Source organism: Gossypium hirsutum, chromosome D01, assembly GCF_007990345.1.
Source record: "Gossypium hirsutum isolate 1008001.06 chromosome D01, Gossypium_hirsutum_v2.1, whole genome shotgun sequence".
In the NCBI taxonomy this organism is placed as follows: Eukaryota; Viridiplantae; Streptophyta; class Magnoliopsida; order Malvales; family Malvaceae; genus Gossypium; species Gossypium hirsutum.
Genome location: NC_053437.1, coordinates 48,893,140 through 48,908,451, shown reverse-complemented (window position 1 = coordinate 48,908,451; position 15,312 = coordinate 48,893,140). Strand labels below are relative to the sequence as shown.

The 15,312-nt window shown below is 32.3% G+C and overlaps 1 long non-coding RNA gene across 1 annotated transcript; it reads right to left on the bottom strand.

The window, feature by feature from the left end:
* Positions 1 to 9,382: 9,382 nt before the first annotated feature.
* On the bottom strand, positions 9,383 to 13,941 carry LOC107921466 (uncharacterized). Its single transcript, XR_005909485.1, has 3 exons — positions 13,854 to 13,941; positions 11,963 to 12,034; positions 9,383 to 9,572 (listed from the first exon to the last, which is right to left on the bottom strand). It is a non-coding gene; the product is annotated as an uncharacterized lncRNA (long non-coding RNA).
* Positions 13,942 to 15,312: the final 1,371 nt, after the last annotated feature.

The following is a 15,312-nucleotide window of genomic DNA, read 5'->3' as shown; positions in this document are numbered from 1 at the left end:
GTTCAAATAAATTAATACAGTTCCAAATAACTGAAATTATAATATAAAGTCTAAATACTTTTAAATAAAAAAACTATCCGAGCTGAGCCCTTCGGATGCTATGATCATCCTAACTTGGTAGGTTATCTGTAAAGATGAAAACTAAATGGGGGTGAGCTTAAGAAGCTCAATATGAATCCAATCACAAGAAAATTGATGTAAAACAATAGACAAAGCATACAAAATAACAATTCTTAGAATAATCGCAACCGTATGACAAATCACAGTATCGGTTTTCCAAATCAACACTTCACTAATATTTCAGAATTCACAATTGGTATGCACATATGGAAACACGAAAATATACGCACTTTTTCATGCCCTTTTTAACTCAAATTCATGCCGTTTTGGTAAAATTCTTATCGAAAAATATATAATTATTATAAAATAATTATTTTGTACTTAAATTATTAACATGATGAATTTTAATTAATTTTATAATTAATTTTGATTATTTTCGATAGATTTGCATAAAGGGTGAAAAACGACACGATAGATACTACTAGAAGCACAAAACCGAGAAGCAATTTTGAAGCACCAAGGCGAACTAATTTTTCAGCTTAAGACGGTCCAAATTATGTGTATTAATTCATAATATAATTAATTTTAAATTTAATCCAATTTAATTTGGGTTAAATAAATTATTGTTAATTAATTATGAAAAGGGGCCCAGTTGAGCTGAATCGAGAAAACCGATCCAACCGAGCACTGTGCAGCCAAAAACCGTCCCACATGCTGACCCAACCAGCTTGTTTGGCTGATTATTTGGCTTGCAAAATAGCCCTTGAAGACTCCTTCAAATTACATTCAAACCACTCCATTATTTATGCCTTTCTAAATTTGCCCCTACCTTAAAATAGCTTTTCAAACTTGCCACATGTGTGGCTGGCCATGGGGGGACTCTATGGCTGCTAATTTTTGCTAATTTTAGCAGCCATCTCAACCTATAAATACCCCCCTTTGCTGCTCACTTCAAACACATCTTAAAACCATTCATTCTTCACTTCTCTCTCACTTTTCTCTCTTCATTGTTCTTTATTTTCTTCCCTATTCCTTTATCGATTTCACCTCTTGAAAAAGAGCCATTCATCCACCATTTGGAGCAGCATTCAAGTGTTTGTGGAAGCCTCGGTTCAACAAGAACTAGCGGAGAAAGAGGAGCGGAGAAAATTAGTCAAGCCTCGAAGATACACCGGATTTGATTCTTGTTCCCTATCCTTCTAATTTTGTTGTTGTTATGATGAACATGTCTGTGAATATTTGTGATGTCGATCTGTTTAATTTAATTAATATGGCTTAAATTTAATTTGTGTTAGATTGATTGCATTTTGTCTACTTAATTTATTAAAATTGTGTTTGTGTTGTTATAGACCTCGGTAAGATGTTTGATTAAGTAAAACCATGACTAAGTTATTCTTGCATTACAATTGTAAGGTAACTAATGAATTAATTATTTAAACGGATTGAAATTGTAATTAATTGACACGATACTTAACCAATGCATGTTTAATCATCTAAGGTAGCTGAGGGTTAAATTAGCAACGGTATCCAACGATATATTAGCCTTGCATAACTTGTAAGATTATTGTGATTAAATTGTTTCAAGGTAGAAATACATTGTTACCTCACATAATCTTTTATGTGCTTATGAGATTGAATTAATTGTTTGAATTGGCATAGAGATATGTACAAGAGATTATTTTAATTTCTTAAGTATGTATGTGTATTAACACATTTGCTTATTAAAATTTGTTTAATCGGTTGAATTGACATAGAGATATAGTCAAGAGATAAATGGATTTTGGTAGGTAAGTATGTTCATAAGTTAGCAAATTACCGAGTTACCGTGAATTTATTCGTAACAACATAAAAATGAATTTAATAATTCTAAGTTATGAAATGTAATTAATCTAGCACAATTATGTCATCTTGATTAAAATCATCTTTTGAAATCGTGTATTGGAACTTTTATTTATTTTACTTAGTTAAAATCCTAGTTTTTAATCACCTCCTCAAATAAAAATATTTTTCTTTACCAAAGTGTTTTTAATTGCATTTATAAATAATTCTATTCACAGTCCCTGTGGGTACGATAACTCGACATTTACTTGTCACTTTATTACTTGTTGCGATTGTGTACACTTGCACTTGCACAATTCCATCGTTCCAACATGCTTATGAATGATAATGCAGTTTCAGTTTATCAGAAAAGATCCTACCCAACTCCGTTACACACCACACTATGAGTTCCCCAAAACTCATTCATCCATACACATCAGGTTGTGGATAAACCACCACTGATTTGTAGATATGTTGCCACTTTTTTTTGTAAAATTGTGGGTAAACCACCAGTATTTTTAGATAAAACATCTACAGATAAACTGTCACTGGGTTGTGGATGAACCACATATTTGCAAATAAACTGCCACTAGGTTTGTGGACAAGCCACCACTAGGTTGTAGATTATTAAAAGGCCACTCTTCCTTCGTACATATCTTCCCACCCCATGTGATGCAATATGACATGTTTTGTAACAGAACAATGCAAAAACATTAGACATGCTTAACATGTATTCAATTCAACACTAGTAGTAGACATGCTTAACATGTACTCAGTAAGGCTGTAACAATATTAACATTAACCGTTTCTTAGTATGACATTGACCGTAGACATGTAATATTCACATATCTTACGATATAACAATAGCACTTTAGTCATTAAATCACAGATTCCAAAATAAACACCATATCAAGGACTTAATTGAGCGAATAAAAAACTCTAAAAACAATTTAAGGAATATACAAGGACTAAACTGAACATATCATAAAATTTTGGGCAAAACTATAAAACAGGGGTCACACGGCGGGTCACATGGTCGTGTGGCCAGGCCGTGTAACAACCTGATGCCATGTGGAAAACGAAGACCCCAAATTTTATAGTTGCACATGGCCATGTAGTGGTCGTATGGTCCACATGTCCGTGCGGCCTTAAACTTACACACAATCATCACCGATTCACTTGGAAAAGACACATTTTACCACGGGCCCGTTGATGTTCCTCACTCTTGATTTTGGTCTGATTCACCTAAATTCGGTCATTCAAACGACATTTATACACGAATTAATGGTTGGTTTCAAGATTTTGGCAAGATAGTCAAAATATTTGGCAAGAACCATAAAAGATTTATTAATAAAATGAAAGATTATCGTTAGATAATAATGTTACGAAAATTCGAGATCTAATCATCGAAAAAGAGATGTACTTACCCTTTTTTTGGCAAAGTCAGAGATGCTATTGACGACTATCACAAAATCGATAGAAAAATGATTGAACGAGGAATGATTTGATTTGGAAAACCAAAGTAATTATCAACAATTAGGATGAAAATATGATATAAAGAAAAGAAAATAAAAAGATGAAGAGAGATTTTACTAGGATTTGAAAAGAGGCAAACCTAATCCAAATGGGAAAAGAATGGTTAAATAGTTAGGGTTTGAAACCCTAGGGGGAACAAAGGTAAATACCCCAAAATTTTGGCCGAAAATAAAAGGAATGCACTTGAGGAATGAGTGGCTCTAACCTAGGACCTCTAGGATAGGGAACTAACTCATAACAATTAGGCCTATCGCCCTTTCTTATTTATTCTTAATTCCTGATTGTATATATTTCGAGTGTGACTTTTACCTAAATTGCCGAAAATAAAAGGAAAAGATATGGGAGGAACGAAGCTCAATTGGGATATCTAGGGAGGACTCTTTAACACTTAGCCATTAAGCCTAATACATTTCTTGTTTATCCATTTCAATTAACCCCCTATATTTTGGGGCGTGACAACTTTCTCCTCCTTAAAGAAATTTCGGGGCATTACTAGTTTCATTCAATCCACATCCAATTACAAAGCCACACATATTTTACATTTTATTCAATTTAGTCCTTAAACTCGGGACAACCGTATCTTTTGATTTCTAGCTTCAGATTAAAATCTAATTTCATATTCTTTCATTAGGGACCTTATATTTTCATTTTCTATCAAAATCTCATGACAATTTTACATTTATTCAATTTGGTTCCTAATGTAACAAAGTTAACAAACTAACTAAATTAACTTTACAATTTAATCATTTTCATAATCTAAGCTTAAAATCTATTAATTTTAATCCTAATTCATCAATTTCTCAATAATGGTAACTTTCTAAAAACTCAACAATTGGATAAATTGATACATGGGCTAGCTAATTCAAGCTCCCATAATCATAAATATATAAAAATTACATGAAAATAACTAAATTACATATGAATTTGGACATGGCCGAATAGTTAAACCTCAAAAGGGTTTTCTCATTTTCTTTCTATGGTGGAACAACTAAAGAAAGACGAAGATGATGATGATCTTCTCCTTCATTCCACTAAAATTATTATATATAGGCTAATTAGTAGTTAATTAACATTGTCTAATTAATTAAATTATAATTTACTTAACATAATTAACCTTTTAATCATACATAGTGAAGTTTCCATCAACATCCACTATTTCTTATTAGAAAATGGTTTAGTTGCCATTTTGAACATTTGGCTTTAGCTAATTACTAATTAGGTCCTTAAGTCTTTGGTTAATTAAAGTTCAATGGCGATTGGACTTTTATAATTTAGTTCATGAGTTTTAATTAACTATTTTTTCGGCTAAACTACTTAGATGAATTTCAATATATTTTTATAACAACTCCATATATATTTTTATTTTATATTTACGAACTTAGTTTATGGAAATGAGGTTCCAAAATCGCATTTTTGATACCATTGAACTTTGGATTGTTACAATGTGGAAGTTGCACCATGAGTACGTAAGCTACGTTTAATATGTCTAGAAGACTGTCACAACTCACAATCATCATTATGATTGTCGATTTTATAATAAGAGGGAAGAGGTTGTTCATCATCATCACCATTAACATCCAATCAAGACAAAGTTTGGTTGAAAGTTTGTTAAACTATCTCATTATGAAGGATACAAGCCTACAATGTGTCAAACTTATTTCCTAAACCCCCTTTCACCTCAATCAAATTTTTCTAAAGTTTTTCGAACATTGTTGCAAGTTATTTTCCATGGTAATCGAGGATGTATCATGTTTCTATTCCTTACTACATTTGCATACCATTATTAAAGGCTGAAATAAAAAACATTCAAACAAGAAAAGCTTATCAAAGAAAACTAAATCACACTGTTAGCACTCCCAATAAAATAAATAACTCTAAGAGGCAAAGAAAAGATGTTAAGATTTTCTCTCGTAACTTTTAAAGAGTAATCAAACTTGATAATATTAAAAATATATGTGAGATCACTTTCTAACAAAGCTAACCTAAGACTCTAAGTAGCCAAAAAAAAACTCGACTCTAAGGAAGTAAGTTTTATGGAGAAATGAAAGGAAAATTTTTTCATACCTATTAACATAAGAAACAAAAAATGACTGCGTAATAGAATAAGAAAATTTCAAAAAAAACCCTAAAGCTAGAATCAAATAAAGTAAATGTAACACCCTTAACCCGTATCCGTCGTCAGAAAAGAGTTACGGAGCATTACCGAAATTTACAAATCAAGTAAATAGATATTTCACATCATATAGTATTCATATTAGAAGTCAATCATAAAGTCCCTTATATGAGTCCTCGAGGCCCAAAATACACATTAGAAATAGGTCGAGACTAAACCGGGTACTTAGAGAATTTTTTGGAAAACATCAAAATTTTTCCAAGGTGCAGGGGACACACGCCCGTGTGGTCAGGCCGTGAGTCTCACACAGTCAAGAGACACGCCCATGTCTCAGGCCATGCAGGCATTCGAAATAGGGACACACGGTAGTGTCCCAGCCCATGTCCATATTAGGGTGCTCTCTGACTTTGGTCACACGGCCAAGCCACACGCCCGTGTGCTGGGCCGTGTAAGCATACTGACTTGCAATAAATAGGTACAAGGGTCACACGGATAAGCCACACGCCCACGTGCTAGGCCGTGTGAACATTATATTTTGGTCAATTTAATAGATACAAGAGACACAGGGCCGTGTCACCTGGCCGTTTGTCACACACGGTTGAGACACATGCCTGTGCCTCTGCCCGTGTGGACGACATTAGGCCATTTCCAAGCCAGATTTCTCACCCCATTTGTTATCAACCTAACTCAACACTTTTACACATCAACAACCTATATCATAGCATTCAAATCAAGCTAAAACCAAGTTTTATACATATATGATCATCATAAATACTCTAATATTCAAACTTATCAAATTGATCAAATTCACATATATGTATACTTGTACTAAGTATTAACATACCTATAAGATTATCATCATTGAACTATACCAAACACTCACATCTAACATGATATAGCCTCTCATATGCACATCAAAACATGTTCATCACCAGCCATCCCTATGGCTAGATACAACAAAACATGAATAAGCCAACATTGGCCAAATTAACTTATACATGTCATTATAACCAGAATCAAATCATCCAAAATTACCGATAGAACCAATGGATAGTGTGATATAACTCCGACAAGCTTTCAACCTGTTCGAGCTTTCGATAATCTGTAGAGTAAATAAAAACAAATATGTAAGCAATGAATGCTTAGTAAGCTTGTGTAATCTTTAATCATATTAATTCATTTCAAATATGAAATCTATACATATCAAGAATAATCTAATATTGATACCACAATACTCATGAAGTTATATTCATCAACTCACAAGGTGAATAAATCCACAGCATCACTTATACATATTATCCCAAGCTTAGTAGTATTTTATATAACTTTAACTCTTCCAAATTTCTTTATTTTCATTTGCATTTCTTTACTTTCCACACTTATTCCATATGCATAACACACAAGTCATAAACATATCATTCAACCATGGTATCAAGCTAGTGCATTTAACCAAAGCCTTTTTTGAATTGATCATATGATAAGTCATTTCGTAAGAAATTGCATAATTTAAACCTTACCACTCTTTCATGAGCACTAGCATATTTTCACTTAAATACTTACCAATTCAATGCATCATATAAATAAACATATTACCATTCAACCAATAGCTTTGCACTTGCTTGAGCATCAAGAAACAACACTAGTTAGCGTACTTGCACATATTACATATAAATTCAACATTGATAAACTTATTTTCTCGACATGTCACACTTGAGTTTATTACTCGTCTCAACATACATAATTTCCTTGTATCAACATATCAAAGATAGTCACATATTTACATGTCATGATACATATCATTCTCTTGTCGTTTCTTTATAAACAAATATCATTCATTTCATTATATCAATATTTCAGTTACCATCATTTTCATGAATTTCGTGTATATTTATTCCGGTAACAGTTCATAATTATGAATATACATAATTATTAGGCAAGCTTTATATACCTGTATTTTTAATGTCATGTTTCAATATATCAAATAAATATCATTTCCATGTATTCCAAATGTATACAGGTAGTATCTCATTCAAAATTCATCTTAACTTATATTAGAACTTTGTCCGTTGAACCATTTGAAATGTCGATGGATACACAGTAATACACATGAAGTGAATGAATCTGTAATCCGTCAATTCATATTTGGGAGTGCTCATTAAAGCACATAATCGGGAAGTCCTCTCTCGAGCCATATAACGGGAAGCCAATACGGGCTATATAACGGGAAGCTCAAAAGATCCAGAATCAAGAAACTCATACGAGCCAATAACGGGTAGCTCTGAAGAGCCATTAATCGGAAGCTCCAGATAGCCAAATATCGGAAAGTTCAAGCGAGTCATATCGAGAAGCTCCGGAGAGCCATTAATCAAGAAGCTCGCAAAAAGTCTTTAATTGGAAAAATCACGAAGAGCCATATAACAGGACGCTCATAAGAGCTGCGGTGTGTCCACAACACATGCAGGATCACAACCGATCGGGATGCTCCGAAGAGCTATTAACGGGGAGCTCGCAATAACCATATAACGGGAAGCTCAAAAGGGTCATATATCGGGATGCTCATGAGAGGTAATAACGGGATGCTCTTGAGAGCTATGGTGTGTCCGCAACATATGCAGGACCACAACCAATTCAAGAATCTTGTATCCATCGAATTTCATTTATTCAAACGAGACTTAGGGTCTGTTTGATTGGCTGTAAAATGTTTTCCGTAAAATGATTTCTGGAAAATGTTTTACTTTTCTGTAAAATGACTTACTGGAAAATATTTTCTGGTGTTTGATTGAATCTGTGTAAAATATTTTCTGCTGTTTGACAGATTTCCTGAAAATATTTTCCAGAAAAGTTGTTTTTTACATATATTAATATATATTAATAAATTTTTATATTTTAAATTGTTTTTACATATATTGCAATGATTTTTTTATAATAATACTCAATAATAAGCTACAATATTGATCGTTATAAATTGAAAAAATATTATCCACAATGAGTACTAGTAAGAATATTGAATAATTATAAATTGCTTCGAAACCATAATGAGTACTAGAAATAATATTATCCAAATACATAATTAGTAGTACATCACATAGTAACAACATTGTCGAAGTGCATAATATTACACCACATAAAAGTATCAATATCTTCAACGTTGAGAAAATTTTTGAAGCCAAATTTTTCTATGCTTCTTACTTTTAACTAAAACATTTTGGCCTCTGATTCATGAATCCCTAGATAATCACACACAGAACACAAGAAGTCATCATCAAATCCTTCTTCCTCCATCGACATCACTTGTTCGTAAAGCTGTGCTGTATTGTCGGCATTAAATTGTTTCAAAGCATTAGCAATTTCGCCAAGTTGCTCACCCACAAATTTAATTTGTTCATCAACGAGACTTTCTTGACCACTTTTTCTTTTACGTTTGGATGTGCCAGATGAAGATACATTTGTTCTTATCTCTTCAGCCTCTTCATTGTCGTAGTCTACAGGCATTGAATCTTCATTACCATCATCCAAATCTATGTCAGCAAATGTTCTGGCAAAACTCCCTGTTGCCATATCTTTGCCAACAACTACAGCCATTTCATCATAATGATCAATGCTTTTATTCAAAAAAGGTTCATACTTCTTGTGTGCCTGTTGGATATTATACACAATTAGAATAACAAGTAAAAAACAATTGAAATATACTTAACATATATATACATATATTACCATCACTGTTTCATCGTATGTCGCTCTATCACATGTGATCATTTTCATGTTATCATCCCATCCAAAACCACTTTCACCTCAAATTTTGCATATAATCTGCCACTGGTTTTTTACTGTCCTCAAATGATTTTCCACATGCTTCGTATCACATTGGACTTGGAATCTAGAAGAAATGGCGTCGGCAACTCGATTAATAGAAACTGATTTGAAAGTATTAGAAGGCTTATTTCCTTTTCGAACCTCCTCTGCTAGAATTTCAAGGAAAACATGTTCCATCAGTTTTGTCCACCTGAATTGCTTGGAGGTCCCTTCTTTGTTGCCCTTACCCATTCTACATAAAATAATTGTTATTGTCAATAATTTCAATCTCCAACAAGCTTAAAACATAATAATCAATTCAATATCCAACAATGTTAAAACATAATCAATATCTAACCAATTCAAGACATATATCAAAATCCAACAATCTAAAATTTGACAATGTTATTATTCAACCAACATTTACAAAAAAAAAACAACATCAGTCTAAAACAGACATAACATAGAAATAATAACCCTAAGCCCTAAATCTACCTAATATTTCTAGCCATGTAATCAGTCCACATAGTTTCTGCAATCTCATCTCTCTTAGCAGACCATTCTCTTGCTTCTTGTCTTTCTTCTCGCTCCGTGAGAGTTTGTATTATCGAATCAAACTCAGACTCCTCGTATAATCCTTGATTAAGTAAATCACTAGGATCAACTCCCATTATATGATTATGAATGATACAACAAGCCAGAACTATATCTACTTGAGTTTGAAAATTCCAAAATGGTTCAGCATCTAATACACGAAACCGTTTCTTCAAAATCCCAAAAACACGTTCAACAGTGATCCGTAATGATGAATGTCGAAGATTAAAGAGTTCCTTTGCATTTTCAGGCCCTTCAGCATCAAACTCTTTTAAATGATATCGGACACCACGATATGGGGTAATACATCCAATTCGGATGCCATATCCAGCATCAGCAAGATAATATTTACCTACAATTTTACAATACGTAATTAATACTGATAAACCATGAGCTTACTGGAACTATTTGTGATAAATATTACCTTCTGGAATTCTTAATCCTCTTGGGCGTGAAAGTGCATCACTTAAAGATACGAGAATCATGTGCACTACCTTCCCAACCAGCTAGAACATACGCAAATTTCAAATCAAATGTAATGGCAGCCAATACATTTTGTGTCATCCCCCCTTTACGGCTACGAAATCTTCCTTGCCTGCTAAGTGGAATGGATGCACGAATATGAGTTCCATCTAATGCTCCAATACAATCTTTAAAATAAGGATAAAACCTTGGGTTGTTTCTAATTTCACTAGGAGTTGACTCATCAGGTAATCTAATAACTAGTCTATATAATTTCAAAATAGCTCTCAATACAACCCTAAAGTAATGGTGAACTGTCTGAATTGATCTATAATATCTAGATCCAATCACTCGAAACCTTACATTGTGACCAATTATATGTAAAAATATAACTACTTGCTCCCTAATATCGACAGATTTAGACGATTGTAACAAATTATTCGTACTAAGAATATCACATAAATTAAAAAAGGCGATCGGTCTCATCCTTATTATATCAATGCAATGCTGGTCACCACTATATAAAATACTATTAATATAGTTTTCTCTTTCATAATCTCGATTCACACGAGGGCGAGAAGCAATTTCCTTCCTAGTTTCTAATTTTTTAATCCAAAGAGCCCCAAACGCTAAAACTGAAGCCACAACTCCGGCAATTGCCATTTGATTTTGATTACGGTCCATCTACACAAAATAATGCCACACAAATATATGATCACTACTACAAAATATGCAAGATTTTCATAAGATCACATAAAGTTACCATGACTAAAAAAGTGCATACATACATATCAAGCTAATTATAATTGCCCAATAATAAATTTTTTAAAGTAGCACTTAAATATTGATCATAGTTAATACAATACTTCAATTGGTGCAAGAGTTTGTTATATATTATTAAGTTACCAATACATACATATATTGATCATGTATTTATAAAGAGTTTTAAATTATAATATGTTTCATGTATTTAAAGAGTTTTAAATATATTGATCATGTATTAAAGTTACCATGACTTAAAATATCTTTCATGTATTTGTTATATATTGATCATAGTTAATAATATGTTTTTATAAAGTTACCATGACTTAAAATATATTGATCATGATTTTATAAAGTTACCATGACTTAAAATTTATTGCTCAAAAGCTATAAATGTTGATGCATCTTTTTTTTAAAATATAAAAGAGTTTTAAATACTTCAATTGCTATCAAGTGTGTTTTCTTTTTTTATTTCAATATAAACAAAAAAATTTGACAATGTTATAAATTTTTTTTATTTCTATTTTTTATAATTTTTTAAATTATAAATTGATTACTTTTTATAAAAAATAAATAATGTTTAAGTACACTGCTACAATTGCTATATATACAGTTAAAATTTCGGACATAATTAACAAAAATATCAGTCTTATCATAAATATAACAGCTCATCACTGCCATTTCCCAACAAATTACAGAAAAAATGTAAATCAATAATAAACCATACCCAAACACATCCAACAACCATTTAATTCACTTGAACCGAATTATAACAACCACAAATGCATATTAGAAGGCTTCTCATAAATCAAGCACACCACAAACCTCTTATGAAAATATCGACCAAGGCCACCAACACGAGTACGAATGCTGAGGTAGAGGCTAGGACAGCAAGAACTATGCAGCTGGAGGTCAAGCATACAAAGAAATTAGAACCGTTAGGAGCAACAAAAAATAGAAGCTAAGACAACATCAGTCTTGCCATCATCAATAAACATAATCAAAATCCAAATCAATAAACATACAAAAATTGGGTCATCTTCAACAGTTTATTTTAACACAATTACATCCAACTTGTATAAATTAAAGACAACATCACATGTTTTTATCTTTTCACTTCTATAATAATTAAATTTATATCGGTATTAATTAAAAACTCCAACATTTCATCCATAATTCCTGATATAATATTAACAATAATCATCCTCAACAGCTCTCATTACCATATTAACAATATTCTGTAGAATTATGAGCTAAAAACATGTGAACTTCGCTCGTGTGAATGGAAGTAAAAAGAAAAATACATATTCATAATTTATGATTAGTTTCTTTAAAAAGAATTAACTTATTTTTAAAGGCAATTATTATATAAAATATCCAAAAGCCGTAAGCAGTATCTACATATAATTCAAACTGATTTTAGTGTCAAAACATACTAACCCAATGGAGGAAAAATACATAAAAACTGAAACTCTAATATATAATTTATAATTTAGTTTTTCAAAAACAACCTTTATTCATTTATTTTTCTTTAATTCCCACCTTTATTTCATGTTTCTTTAACCCAAATTCGATGTGTTTAATTCAGTTGATTATGCAGAGGAGAAGAGTTCAAAGAAGCACCAAATTTACAGCAAGGAATTCCAGGCTATGTTAGATGGTTTAGATGAAGAAGACAGCATAGAAGAAGGTGGTCAAGCAACAGAGAAGAAAAGGCGTTTATCTATGCATCAAGTTAAGGCTTTAGAGAAGAATTTCGATGTGGGAAACAAGTTAGAACCAGAGAGAAAAGTGAAGTTAGCTGAAGAATTGGGGTTACAGCCAAGGCAAGTGGCTATTTGGTTCTAAAACCGACGTGCTCGTTGGAAGACCCAGGTGTTGGAGAAAGATTATGCAATGCTTAAAGCTAATAGAGAGAAGGAACCTCTTTGGAAGTCTTTTTCCTAAATTGTTCATCCCCCTGCTATAGATTAGCGAACAGGCAAACCACGAGCCTGCACTTGATCTAAAGCAATGATCCGAGCTATCCCATAGATCTGGAGTGAAAAGAAAGAGTAGAGAGAAAGAAAACCGAAGCTATCTCCTATAACAACGAAAGTTGGAGTAGCAGGATTCGCATATATACCAGTGTATGTGAGAGCAAGATTGGATTCTTTCTTTATTGAATTATTCACACCTATACAATGATTTGGGTGATTTGGGTGATCCACGACTGCAGACAGGATCAAGTCAGAGACCTATTCCATATGAGCTAGGTAGCCAATGAAATGAGCTACCCATTGAGAGAGCTTAAACCGATGTCCCTTGCTAGCCTGTAGCTAAGAGTAGCTTCTCTACCGCACCTCCAAAAGCGGGTATAACCTTACTAAAAGCTAGGGCTTCAGCCGCTAGCAGCAACTTTTGTCCCGAAATACAATCTCAATTCCAATCTTTCTTTCGAAGCTCACCTTCCGGACACCAGTAAGGAAAGGTCAGTTCAGCGCATAAAGCAAACCGAACCGAAAGAAGAAGGAAAGGAGTGTATAATCATGTCGTGTAGGAGCACAAAGCAAACAAGAACAGGTCAAAACCAACAATGTAGCACAAACAATCCAACAAAAACAACCAATAACAGTTTAACTACACATGCAGTTCAAAAAACCAAATAAAACCATTTTCGACATTGAAACAGAAAATTTCCCACAGAAACAGAAAATACAAACCCAGCATGTCTTACCTGAAATTTCCCACAGATCTGACGGAAATGGTGGTCGGAGAGAACGTATTGTGGGGGAAAATCAGTCGACAGATCTTGTGGGGGTTTGGAAAGGGAAGGAAATGAAGGAATGAAGGTTTTAGAAGGCTGAAGAGAAAATGGAAAATGTCTTACCGAAATGAAGGGTGTAAGACATTTTCCCCAATTTTGTAATAGGTTTTCCCGTGTCTTGGAATTGGTTTTACAAAAGGAAAATATTTTCCTGCTATCAAACACTGGAAAATGTGTAAAACCAATTCCGGAATTGGTTTTCCCCCTATCAAACACAGCCTTAACATTTATCAGGCTTTATCGGATATGTAATCAATTTCATATAAATAGCAACTACACAAATTCACATATACAATATTTAATTCAAACATATAAATATGCATAATTTAGTTACACAAACTTACCTGGCTAAATTGCAGAAATACCAAGATTTAATGGTATTTTGGTAATTTTTCATTTTCCTCTATTTTCCACCCGATCTTGATTTAAATTAATAATTTCATTCAATTTATTAATTTAGATAATAATAATAAAATTTCATTTCATGCAATTTGATAATTTTTGACATTTTTACAAAATTACCCCTAAAGTTTTACTTTTATTCAATTTATCCCCTAAACTCAAAACATACAAATTAATCATTTTTAATACAAATTCAAGCTAGCCAAATATTCATGGCATCCAATACAGCCCATTTTTGCAATAAATTCACTACAAACTCTTGTATTTTTACCATTTCAATAATTTAGTCCCTAATCGAGAAATTCATCAAAAATCACTTAATAAAATACTTTTAATTAACAAATAATATCTCAAATTCATCATTTAACATCAAGAATCATATATATTCATCAATGGCAACATCCAAAATCTTTAACAAATCAAAAATAAAAAGTAAGGTTTAGTTGAACTTAATTGTAACAATCTCAAAAACATAAAAATTACAAGAAACGGGTAAGAATTGGACTCACATGAAGCAAATATGTAAAACCAGCTCAAGAAGCTCACCCCCTGTCTGTTTGAACCGAAAATATGAAGAAGAAATGTTTAGAAATTCTTTTAAAATTCAATTTAGGTGTTTTAATTTCATTTTATTTACCATTGTGCCATTAAATGGCTTTATTTTATTAATTTCTTCTCCTATGCCGCCTCATCCTTTTCATTTAGGCAAAATTGTTATTTAGGTCCTTCCTTATGTATTAATCATGCCATTTAATCACTTAATTATTATAATTAGCAAGTTTTGCACCTTTTTTGATTTAGTCTTTTTTAATTAATTGACTACCAAAACGATAAAATTTTTCAACGAAACTTTAATACTACCTTATTGACACTTTGTAAATATTTATAAAAATATTTACGGCTTGTTTTATAAAAATGAGGTCCCGATACCTCGTTTTCTAAAAGCACTTAACTGAATAAATCATTA